Raw genomic sequence first — 12,286 nt, 5'->3', positions numbered from 1 at the left:
TACATACACAAGCATACACAGCCACTTTCTCCTGCTCATGGGACATATGGTAGCATTGACTCAATTTCTGTCTTCCTGTTTGGAAGTTAAGACTTTATATTTTTTAATTGCCCGGAGCTTCCCTTGGATGTTACTTGAAGCTGAGGTTGACTGGGAGGTCCCAGACATATCATGTGAGAAGACAGCTCTAAGGAAAGGAAGCTGTGAATCCATGTTAGTCTACCTTAGCACGCAGAACTATTAATTCCACTGTTCAGTGCTTTTCCAAAGTAGAAAGTATATATAAAACCTTTTTTTTTCAGTTTACTGTTTTTAAACTGTTTCCTGTGTATTTCATAGGCTGAGTGTCCACCCACAGGAGGAAAGAAACCTCAAAAGTAATAGGTGATAGTAAGGGTCACTTCCATCAGGAAAACCAGATTATTTTGGTTGTTTTAATAAAAGTGACCCAGTGAAAGAATTTTGAATTTTATTTTTCACTTAAGCAGTTACACGTATAATTTCATGTATTTCTTGAAATATTGAACCTTAGGAAGCCCACTGATTGAATTAGATGTGTATCTTTATACCAGCAACATTTTATCCATTTAGAGCTTAGTAAACACAGAGAACAGTGTACGAATGTTTGTGTGTATCACGTTCCACCCTAAAAACCATGAGAGGTTTCCAGAGATGAGATTATATATGTTTTAGCCAAAACTTGCAACTGTCTTTTTAAAATCACTTTAGAGTTTCTGTGGCAGACACAGAAGGACTAAAAGATGCTTATAACTTACTGGTTTAGAAGAGCTTGAAAAACAGAATGGTGGGCGGTAAGAATTCATTTGGAGCCATTGGACCAAATGTGGCTTCTTTTGTTTCCAGTGAGCATAGATTTAGATGTCTGGAGACCAGTCTTAGCGCTCGCTTTATAATCTCTTAGAATGCCTTTGTAAGTAAACAAACAAACAAACTAGACCTTAGATAGCTTTTGAAGAAAAGGTTCTAGGCTGTTGTCCTTTGCTCGACTTGCCTTTGGTATCCTGAGGTTGATGCTGTTCGTTGACTGCAGAGGGATCGAATTACATCTTTATCCATAGGCAGAGCAGGAGGCCATTCGCTGAAAAATGCCAACTGATGCACTTAAGGTATTTGTTGTAACCTTGTCAGCCATTGTGGAGCCTGCACAGATTTCCTGTGACACAGAAAGCTCTCCCTGTTTAGATGCACCATGCTCAGTTTCATTCTAAAAGGTTATGTATCTGGAGTCAGGTAGTAGATTAGCAGGGAGGCGAATAGGAGAAGAATAGCCCTTTTCATGTCTTAAGGTGCATTCGAAAGTAAATGGATCTCAGAGGCAGTCTAATTCTAGGAGAATCAGTTTGTTGGATTTCTCGTTTTATGGTCCTTATGTGTCTGCACAAAAGTTGGGCTTAATCTTCATTTATACTACCTGCCAGCATTCGAATAAGGATCAGAAAAGTATTTAGATTCCACTGTGAACCTTAGTCTGGATATAAAAACAGGCTGACTTTTCCAACTGTTCATGCAAAGAAGAAGCAACTATGAAATTATATGCTACGTGCTTAACCTCTTGGACCTCTCAGGTTCTATTACCTGGGAGGTTCCTAGGCATGGCTGGGTTAAAACAGATTCTAGTCAGCACATTTTAACCGAACGTAGCAGATTTGGCAAATGAGTACCTTAGGTTAAAGATATGTCAGAAACTTAACCAACTTAAAAAATTGATCACTAGAAATTCAATTATTGGTTAGCCAGCTTTGTATATAAGGACTTATAATGAGTGTTTTTACCCTCTGAGGGTTTATTTTAAAATCTCGTGTGATATTACTGTTGAAATAGAGGAAGATGGTTAAAAAAAAAAAAAAAAAGCTGTCACTATCGAAATATGTTCTCACTTACACAGTGAGTTGTCATTTGTCTCAGGAGTCCCTTGGAGAAGTTTCATCCCTTACTCACCAAGGGCATTTGTGAAATGGATCTCTTTCGAAGCTCTCCCTTGATTTCTACGTGATATTCCCCACCACATCCCGCCCCCGGTGCTCCTGGACCTGTAGCGTAGGTTACCAGCTTTAAGGATTCTTTCTGAAAGGACTTGCGGAGTGCTCTGTGTAAAAATTCATCCGGCCACGGTGATATCGTGAGAGTTTTGGTGTGTTTCTCAAGTTGCGAGTCGTCTCCCGATCACGACTGGGCCGCGTGTTTCCATGCCATGTGGAAGACCTCCCCCGCCCCCTTGCATCCTCCGGGCTCCCATGAGCCGCCGCCGCAGCAGCAGCTCTGGGGTTTGGTGAGCTGCAATCTGTTCAGGAGATAAATCATGTGCTTGGCCCGACACTCCTACTCTCCTCTTTAATTTGTCTTACACAAGGAAAATTATAATTAAATCATTCAGGGTAAACCCTTGAGTGTAGAGAAGGGAAAAAAAAAAAAAACACACTTTGGTAAAGATTGCCAGTAGAAACCCACTTCCCCGTTGCGCAGGGTAGAGACATGTATCAATATTCAGCACCGTCAGGGGAGGAGCGGCCCATGTGATTTGCGAGGCAGTTGCCAACGCTCACATCAAGGCTTGTTAAGATCCTGTCCCTGTGCAATCACGGACCTTCCGCGTCGTTAGAATTCGGCACTGGCGCCATGCTTCGTGCTTTGATTTCCTCCTGAGAATTTAATGAATGTTTATTGTGCTGATTTTATGTATATATTATATGTGTATATATTATATATACCTGTAGTATGTATATATTCGTTGGCGCGATAAACCTACCTCTGTTGTCAGGGCCTGAGAGAAGCGTGGTGGGAATGAAGTTCAAAAGGCAGGAGCTAAAGAGAGCTACAGAGGGAAGCAGGCACATTCATACCTCTTACTGTCATTTAATTCCACAGGACCAGGGCGTCATGACTTCTTTGGTAAATAGACAAAACTCCGACCCCCGGGATACCTGTAAACACGAAGATAACTATCTCGTTTCCGTAACTCGTCTGACTATCTCGCTTTAGGAAATTCCAAGTTTTGGTGTGGGTAAACAAAATCAACGGCGTGCAAATGAAACATTTATTAAAATGCTAAATTTAGTAAAGCCCTTTGAGCTTCTAGGATCAAAGCAGCTATGTAAATACAAATAGCAATTACTACTTAAGTAATTGCCTGAATTAAAATTCTATCACATTATATCATGGTGCACTAGGGAAAGGGCAGGGAACTCTCATTTAATCCATTTTTTTCTCTGTGCCAAGCAGCTGGCTAAACTCTTACCTTTGGAGGGATGTCTCATTTTAGCCACGTGACTGCTGGGAAACAGCAGGGTTTATTATACCCATTTTACAGGTGAGGAAGTTGAACCATCAAGATTTAAATAAGTGACCTGGGGTCACAGAACTCGTTAGTGGCATAGCCGAGATTGAAATTCAAGTCTCTCTTTTACTTCATAAAACAGCACTTAGAGATTCCGTTCAGTATAGAAGTGAACACTTACTTATGACAAACTAAAATCAGTGCTCCTAAAAGAAATTTTGAAAATTCAATTCAACAACACGTGTATTGACTTAAAATCCTAGAGTTCCCTCTGTTAAGGTGGATACAGATAGTTCCTAGGCGTCTCGCGAAGGGAGGGTGGGTGGAGAGGATTTGCAGAATGTAAATCATTTACGGTCTGAAATGGCACATAAAGAACAAAAATGGACCCCATGCAGGATTTGCACACAGGCAGATGCAAAACAAGCCTCTCCCTCCTTTCAGTGTATCCTGACTTTCCTTCCTGCCTTATAAATCTTGCGTTTCCTCATTGAACACATCATCTGGTCTCTATTCTGTTTCAGCTGTCCTTCTGTAGTCCATGTCAGAGGTAGGCCTTTTTTCTGATCCTCCCCAGCTTTTTGCTTTTAGTTCAACCACCATTAGTAGATGTTTTATAACTTGAATGTGTCTCAGATGCATAGCTCTTCTAAATATTTGTTCCAAGGTTTTCCTTAAGCATTTGGTGAAAGGGTTCTTTAAACTCTGGAGAGGTCCCAGGTTGTGCGGCCTCTTCTTGCTTTGAGGCTGTCATATTCTCAGAATCAGGTGACCCACGTAGGGCACCTCTCTCTCTCTCTCTCTCTCTCTCTCTCTCTCTCTCTCTCTCTCTCTCTCTCTGAGGCCTAACCTGCCTTCTGTCCCCGCAAGTTACCTTCCTTTTCCTTCTCATCTGTTGACACAGCCCTGTGTATTCCAATTGCTTGCGATTTCCACACTTCCCAGCTGGCAGCTGCCTTCAAATAACCCCTGAAGGTTTTTGCTTGGCTCGTGGACTTTCAGACAGTTTCACTTGATTCACAGTCTCTGTTTTTGATTTGTGGCCTCTTGACATATTGCCGTGGATTTGACTATATAACAATAACATTTGTGTTGACCAGCCCTTCTGTTTTCAAAAGGCAAGGGACTCTGAGTCGTGGACATGCTTGGTGTTTCGTTTCCCTTTCTTTCTTTTCTTTTTTTTTTTTTTAACTAAATCCTCTGTTGATGAATAAATATTGGTGCTCTTGGTTTCCTCACTAACATTCTAGAAGCTTGGTTTCAGAACTCTTCTGGTTACACAAGCATTTAGCTTTTGCATATTTTCATATTCATATTTAGGGCCTGTGGAGCCAGAAATTTAAGTAGTAAGCTCTAGGTCCTGTGACTCTGAATAGGTCTTCCTCATTTCAACCTTTTTTTTTTTTTTTTTTTTTTTGTAGTTTGAAAATCAGATCATTTCTTTTGTATTTCTTTTGATTCGAAGCACTGGAGCAAACTAGCGACCCCAAATCTTCCCTCCCTGTTAGATTCTTTTGGAGAACCTGCAGTCACGTTGTCCCAAATTGTCCTCAGAATTCTCACTGCTACTTCTTGCCCATATAGTTTGAGGCGTTTGATCTATTACACAGGTCAGCAAATTATGGCCTACCGGCCCACTTCTTATTTTGTAAATAAAGTTTTATTGGAACACAGTGAGGCTTATTCATTTACACAAAGTCTATGGCTGCTTTCACACTACAATGGCTGGCTTGCACACCATCGTAAAGCAATTATACCCCAATAAAGATGTTTTTAAAAAAAAAAAACAATGGCTGGCTTGAGTAGTCACAGCAGAAAGCATATAGCCCACCAAGAGTAAAACATTTACCATCTGGCCATTTACAGAAAAAGCTGGCCGACTCCAGCGTTAACCATCAGACCAGTGTTTCCCAGATTGCCTGATGATAATGTCACAGGTATTTGTTAAAACATAACTGCCTCCTAGGCCTCTCCTGTGAAGATTCCATTGGTCTGAGATGGGCTGCGGGGATTTTCTGTTTGTCGTGCCTACCCTAGATTCTTGCTCCTCGAAGCCTGTAGATCAGCAACTTCAGCACCACGTGGGGGCTTGTTAGAAATGCAGACTCTCAGGCCCCACCTTGGATCTTCTGAATCAGGGTCTGCATTTTAACCCAGTCCCCGGGGCCTTGACGTGCCCATTCAAGCTTGAGAAGCACTGCAGGTTAGCATGCTCAGTTGACCTGGGTGTGGGCGCTGCTGGAAAGAACAGAGTTTTCCCCCCACATTTTGATGATGCTCCCAGACACGTTCAGTCCACAGAACCAGTGGTTTGCCATTCCGGTGTGAGCCAGCAGGGTACAGGTACTGCTACTGCTGGAAGGAATCAGAAGCTGGCATATGATGGTGATGATCAGGCAGCTAACTTTTATTGAACTGTTACTTTGTGCCAGCCGCAATGCATAAAGGACTTGACAGAAGCGTTAATAGTGATTTTCCCATTGTATCCTCACGACAACCCTGTGGGATCCTGTTCTCTTTGTACAGGTAGTGTTGGGCCCAGAGGAAATTTATAACTTGCATGAGCCAACCAGCTAGTTAGGGACCAGGCAGGGACTGGAACCAGGGTGCCCCTGAGCCTAAAGTCCTTGCAGTGGCTGCCACGTTCTGCTGGTTCCCAGATGGGAACCACTCTGCTCATCAGAACCACCTGGACTCCACCCCAGACTCTGGGTTACAGCCTCCAGGGGACAGAGCTTGGGGATCAGAACCAGACCGTAACCTTCCAAGGTTGGGCCATAATTAGGGAGAAGCCCCACGCGTTTCTCTGCGGCCCGTTCTTCTCCCCCGCCGCATCTTTTCGCGAAGAGGGAAGGCAGGGCGCTGCACACAGGTGATGAGAAGTGGAGAATATAGAAAGCAGGCGGGGCATGTCCTGTCAGGTGTTGTAGGGACAAGAAAGAGACAAGGGTGCAGCCAATAGCAGAGGCCTACACTCAGGTGCTGCTTTCTGCCCCAAAGCAGACCCTTGGCAGCGTCGGCTGTCCCACGTGTATCTGCAAGGGAAGTCACCTGTTTAGGACAAAACTGTGCCTGCTTATGTCGGAAAGACGCTCCTGGGGACATATCAACATTTCATGCCCCAAAGAGCTACTGGGTGTGTGGCGATCATCGCGTTTAGAAGAGCTGTGATCAGTTTCCTCTTTCTGCTTGAAACCAGTTGCTTCTGGGTTTTAGAAGTAGAAGGAAAGCTTCTCTTAGGGTGGTGTGCCATGGTGCCGTGTCACCTCCCGTCATTCCACACATTCAGGGAGGGCAAAGGGAGGACACCTTGAAAATACTGCCACATCCTGGGGGATCAATTTATGGATTTTCTTGACTGTTCCCTTCATGGGGTGATGAAAAGAGAAACCCAACCGTTATTTTCAAACAGCTGTTATGTCTTATCTCAATAAAATGCCTTTTACCATAGCACAGCATCATTAGACCCTATAAATCTTTTTCTATTTATTGTGTTTAAATGATAAATACTTTCCAATAAAATGACATCATGGGTCTGGAGAGTCACATTTGTTTTACAAGTTTCTCTTAAATTCGGTTGATTTTCATTTTTTTCCTCCCTTGGGATACTGCCTAATATGAATCTCAACCATGGGCCATTTCATGTCCAATGTCCCAGATTTCTCATGAAAAATCAGCTTTGAACCCCCATTTTCTTTCATCATGGAGGTTAGTCATTCTTTTCTGATGAGTTGCTCTTGCCGATAGGGTTTTTTCCACCCTCTCCCTTGGTTGGCACCCAGGTATTCCATAGGTGCTCGCGCTTGTGTGGAAACACCTAATGTACGTTAGCTTTCTTAACGTTTATTCCATACCAAGGGTGGAAAGGAAAGCACACGACAGAAGAACGGTGAGGACCCGTCTTTGGGGAGCTCTGATGGCATAGCCTGTTGTACTGGCTTTTGCCCTTTTACCTGTAAGAGAGTCTGGTTGAAATGTACACTTTACCCCTTGGACCAACTGGATAGAAAATTTTCTCTGGTGGCTGTGGATCCATCCAAAAGTGGGAAGGGAGGCCAAGGATCAACGGAACGCTGTGTGACTTGGAAAACTCCTAGTGGCCTTCTCGCTTCAGTGACAGCTAGGAGTCCCGTGTTTTTCAGCCAGCGATGGGGCCCGGTGAGGAGGAACCTATCCAAGAGGCTGAAATGGAAGGCACGTCCTTTTTTTCAAGATTTACCAAGATGCCATTTTGCACCAGGGCCACCTGGCAGCCTGGCTCTGCGGCCCTTTCCAAGGGAGGCACCACTGTGCAGACCTGCTCGCTCGGGTGATACAAGTGAGTGGCCACACGTGCACGGCCGTCCTCACTTTCTTTCTTCCACCCCGCTTTGTGATCCGTCAAGGCCCAAGTATATTACAAAGCATATTCTCCTCATTAAAACAATAGTGGAAGCTCACAAAGGGAAATTGTTAATATGTGTTCCAGCTTGTCATTTCTGCCTGTGTGAATAAAGCAGATAACCGTTCCTCTGGGAAACTATTTCGGGAATTGAGCAACAGATACGCTAGCCAGAGAATTCTCCTAACTGTAATTTTCCTTTTTGTGTGTACTCAGAAATAACATCCTGCTGGGCTCCTCCGTGCCTCTGCACAGACAGAGCACAATTGCCACAGCCCAGGTGGTGTGACTACGGGACAGTCCCCTGGGCACATGTCGCCAGGACTTGTACAGCTTGTTCAGTGTCTTCGTCCATATGGCAGCGTGTCCCATTCACAGAAAGGCGCCGGGGCTGTGCCTGGTGGGTACCATGGTCAGTGTAGCGTGAAGAGAAGCCCTCCACTCCCAGCGGCCTCTGTGGTGCAGTTTGCTTAATGGCAGGTCTGAGTTATCGCGTACACGCGCGCGCACACGTGCACACACACGCTCAACTAAGAAATTGCAGAACAGTCTTGCTGGTTTCCTTCCCACGTAACCCCCCCTCCTTTTATTTTTTTAGAAGCCAATGGTTAACCCAGCAGGTATAATTCAGGTCCGTGAAACATACCTGGTTCATAGAAAGTCATTTACACATACACACACACCTTTCTGGGTGGTTGTTCGTGAATTAACTCAATTTAAGTATGACGTGCCTGTCCTAGAATTCGTCTATAAACTCTGCAGTTTCTGTTTCTTTTCTCTCTCTCTCTCTCTCTCTCTCTCTTTTTTTTGTATTGTGAGAACTTACTTTCATTGTACAGTTTGGGTGGCTGGGCTAGTGGTTTTAGTCTTTACATCTTAAAAAAGAGAAAGGGAAAAGGAAAAGCAAATCATTACCAGCCTTAGAAATCTGAGAGTAAGGCATTCCTTGGAGGGCTAGAACTGAAAAGGGAGAATCTAGAAAACAGATTTCCCAGTGAAGAAGGTGAAAAACAGGAACATTTTAAAAGGCACTTTGGAAATTTTACCAGAAGGCAAAGCCTTCTCCATTTATATCCCCAAATGTTGTTCTGCTTTTGTGTAACTACTTGGATTCTCGTTTGGTAAACAAACAGACCCCATAGCAACTGTAGCTGATGTATTTGTACTACCTGTAAGACTTCCCTAAACAAATGGGCACACTTTTATGACCTTCAGATTTCAATTCCTTTTATAGTCTTCAGGGAAATCAGTCAAATGGCAAGTTGATCTTCCTTTCCTTTCCCTTTCTTTTTCTCTTTCTCTTTCTTTCTTTTTTTCCTTTTTTAAAAAAAATATGTTGAGGTCTGTCTTTGAAGGATCTGTTCTGTGTGTGTATTTTACATCCTGGCTGTGAATGTTGAGTTTGAAGGTGTATTATGGCAAAAGGAAAGAGAAACCTAAAGTGTGTGTGTAAATGATGTGGTATTTGCTTTCAAGAGGGGCTATTTTAGTCATCTGGTGGAATTTCAGGTTATACATCCAAAAGGCTAAAAAACTCCACTGAAATGATTACTTATAGACCTTCAACTTGGACAGGCATCTCTGGCTTCGTGTCTCCTTTTTTATATCTGAAATATTGATGGTAACATTCTGGTATACATGAGCCCCTATATTCAACTTACATTTTTCCGTATGAGTCATATTTACGACGAGAACAAGATGTCTCCGTGTTAAAGATCAGTGTGAGAAATAAATGGCAGCTTACTTTAATTAGAAAAAAAAAAAAGACACCAAGAGCTGGAATAATCCAGTAGTGTTTGAATAAATTAGAGGATTGTACAGACAGAAGTAAGAGAAACTTAACAAGGATAAATGGGGAAGTTGTCCAGAGTTCAACAAAAAAAAAAGCCTGCCTTTGCAGGACAGAAGTCACCAGACAGTACTGAGTCAGGTCCGCTTATTCTGCAAAACTTCACTAACCCCGTCCCAGGTGTCCTAGGCTTCGAGGGATAGAACCATGAGCTTGACAGAGTCTGACCTCGTGGAGCTGATGTTGCAGTGGAAGAGAAATAGAACAAACAAATAATCACGTCATAAAAAGACAGATGGGGGCTTCCCTGGTGGCGCAGTGGTTGAGAGTCCGCCTGCCGATGCAGGGGACACGGGTTCGTGCCCCGGTCCGGGAAGGTCCCATGTGCCGTGGAGCGGCTGGGCCCGTGAGCCATGACCGCTGAGCCTGCGCGTCCGGAGCCTGTGCTCCGCGACGGGAGAGGCCACAACAGTGAGAGGCCCGCGTACCGCCAAAAAAAAAAAAAAAGATAGAATTAAGATCTGAAGACAAAAAAAAAAGTGAAGCAGGAAGAGCGGGGCTAAGGTCACTGTTTGGATAAATGGGTTTGGCAAAGCCTCTCTGAGGAAGTGACCCTTGAACAGACATGAAGAAGTCAGGGAAGAGCTCTCCAGGCGGAGGGCACAGCAGAAGCAGAGGACCTTGAGGCATGTTTTGCTAGATCATGGCTCTTACCTCGATTAGTGCGGGGGCGGCTTTGTTGTTCAGCGGTTAGGAGTGTGGACTCAAACCAGATGGCCTGCATTCCAGGGCAGGCGGCCCACTCCACGTACTTAATCTTGGTGTGCCTCAGTGCGCCCTCTGTGAAACGGGTCTGTTACCAAGCCTGGCCTCATAGATGAAATGAGTTCGTACACATTTTAGTCTCTGGCACACAGGCAGTGCTCCGTGGATATTAAATGATTATTGATGATTTAATTAATTAAATGTTAATGACTCTTGTTTATTGTTAAAGTCATTTATTCATTCAAGCCGCCTTTATTGAGCATTTACATACTAATAACTCTGTAGATTCTGGGAATTAAAAGATGACTCGAACGTAGGTCTTTCCCTTAAGGAGCTCACAGTCTAGAGAGACAAACACAGAGGCAGACACTTGCCAACGCAGTGTAAATAATGCAGTGATACGAAGATAGGCAAAATGTGATGGAGTGTATAGTTTGTTGAACACGAGCCCTGGTGGAATATCGTCACGTCTGCATTTCCACACAGCCCCCACGTTTGCCTCAGGTGAGATTTTTGGATGCAGTGGACTCCAGGAAGGAAAGGTTCCGTGTCCCTTGTCGATTGCCACATCCCGGTCATCTAGCACAGCCAGCCTGGCATGCGGTTGGTGCTGCATTTCACTGCAGAGACCGCGTGTTCAAAACATAGTGAATTTAGGAATTTAATAAGGCTCAGGAACTCGTTAATAGTAGTAGCTACCCGTTGGCCACGGATGCTGTAGAAGTACCTGGTTAGTCTTTGTTGATATTGATACTTATGTGCTCCAAACAGGAGGGGAAATGTGGATTTCTGGTTACATTGATTCTCAGTCTTTAGCTTGCATCAGAATCATCTGGAGGACTGGCTAAACGACAGATTGCTGGACCCTAGTCTTACTGTTTCTGACTCGGTAAGTTGGGGTGAGGCCTAAGAATGTGCATCCCTGACAAGTTCCCAGCGACCGAACTCTGAGAACCAGTGCTGTAGGACCTCCCAACATCTGTCCTGACTCCATGGCCTTCTTCCCCTCCTCCGATTCAAAGTGACAGAGGAGGGAGCTTGATAACTATTATTCACTAGTCTTTCGGACAGTCTGGGTCCAGTGCCAAGACTCAACATTTCAAAGAGAACAGGTCTTGAGACTGTGACCCAATGTGAACTATTTCATGGAACAAAATTCATTTTAAAATTTCCTGATGTTGGCCTTTAAATCATTTGTAAGTACTCTGGCTCTTTCTAAGTTTTTTTTTTTTTTTTTATGTATGAAATTGCTTTTTGTGCTTTAGTCACCTGCCTTCTTCTCATCCTATTCCTTTTAGCATTGAGCTTCAATTGATACTCAAAGGCCCAGATCAAATATTACAGAATTTTATGTTCCAGCCGTCTGTTCAATTCTCTCTCTTTCCCCTCAACTGGGGAATTGGGCAGAACTCTTCTGGAGAGGATGAGAACTTAGTCACAGTCTATACCAATGACCTCCAGATGTGTTTGATTAGTCACCCTGTGAATATTAAAACTTTTGAGTATGCACCCCTACTAAAGATACTTTTAATCAATTATATACATGCTTAATATAGTACCTGTAGTATAAAAATTAAAGAGTAAGAAGGTGAGAAATGTATACACGTAGGTACACAAGTATCTATTCATACAAAAGCTCTAATATTAACACATGCATACAGAAGTGGTAATATTATCCCAGCGCCCTCCCACGGATCTTCTTACGCATTCCAGTTTATAGACTCTGATCTAGGAACCCAACACGACGCTTAAGCACAAAGTAGGTGTTTCGTAAAACATGCGGCGGGACTTCCCTGGCGGTCCAGTGGTTAAGACTCCGCGCTTCCACTGCAGGTGGTGCGGGTTCGACCCCTGGTCAGGGACCTAAGATCACACGTGCCATGTGGCATGGCCAGAAAAAGCCCCCCAGTAACCAAAACAAACAAACAAAAATGCTGAATCAAAGGCAGAGAAGAGTTTAATCCAGTGACCATGAATGAAGCATCTTGTACTGCTGAGACATAAAAGGAATGACATAAAGTAGGAAGTAATTCTTAGGAAACATAAATGCAAGTGC

The 12,286-nt window shown here is 43.7% G+C and overlaps 1 protein-coding gene across 9 annotated transcripts in view; it reads left to right on the top strand.

Moving 5' to 3' along the window:
- Positions 1-12,286, top strand: part of FOXP1 (forkhead box P1) — a 501,131-nt gene that overhangs the window by 419,109 nt on the left and 69,736 nt on the right. The window lies entirely within an intron of this gene.

Source organism: Tursiops truncatus, chromosome 10, assembly GCF_011762595.2.
Source record: "Tursiops truncatus isolate mTurTru1 chromosome 10, mTurTru1.mat.Y, whole genome shotgun sequence".
NCBI lineage: Eukaryota > Metazoa > Chordata > Mammalia > Artiodactyla > Delphinidae > Tursiops > Tursiops truncatus.
Note: the sequence above shows the minus strand (reverse complement) of the source record. Positions and strands in the feature narration are given on the sequence as shown.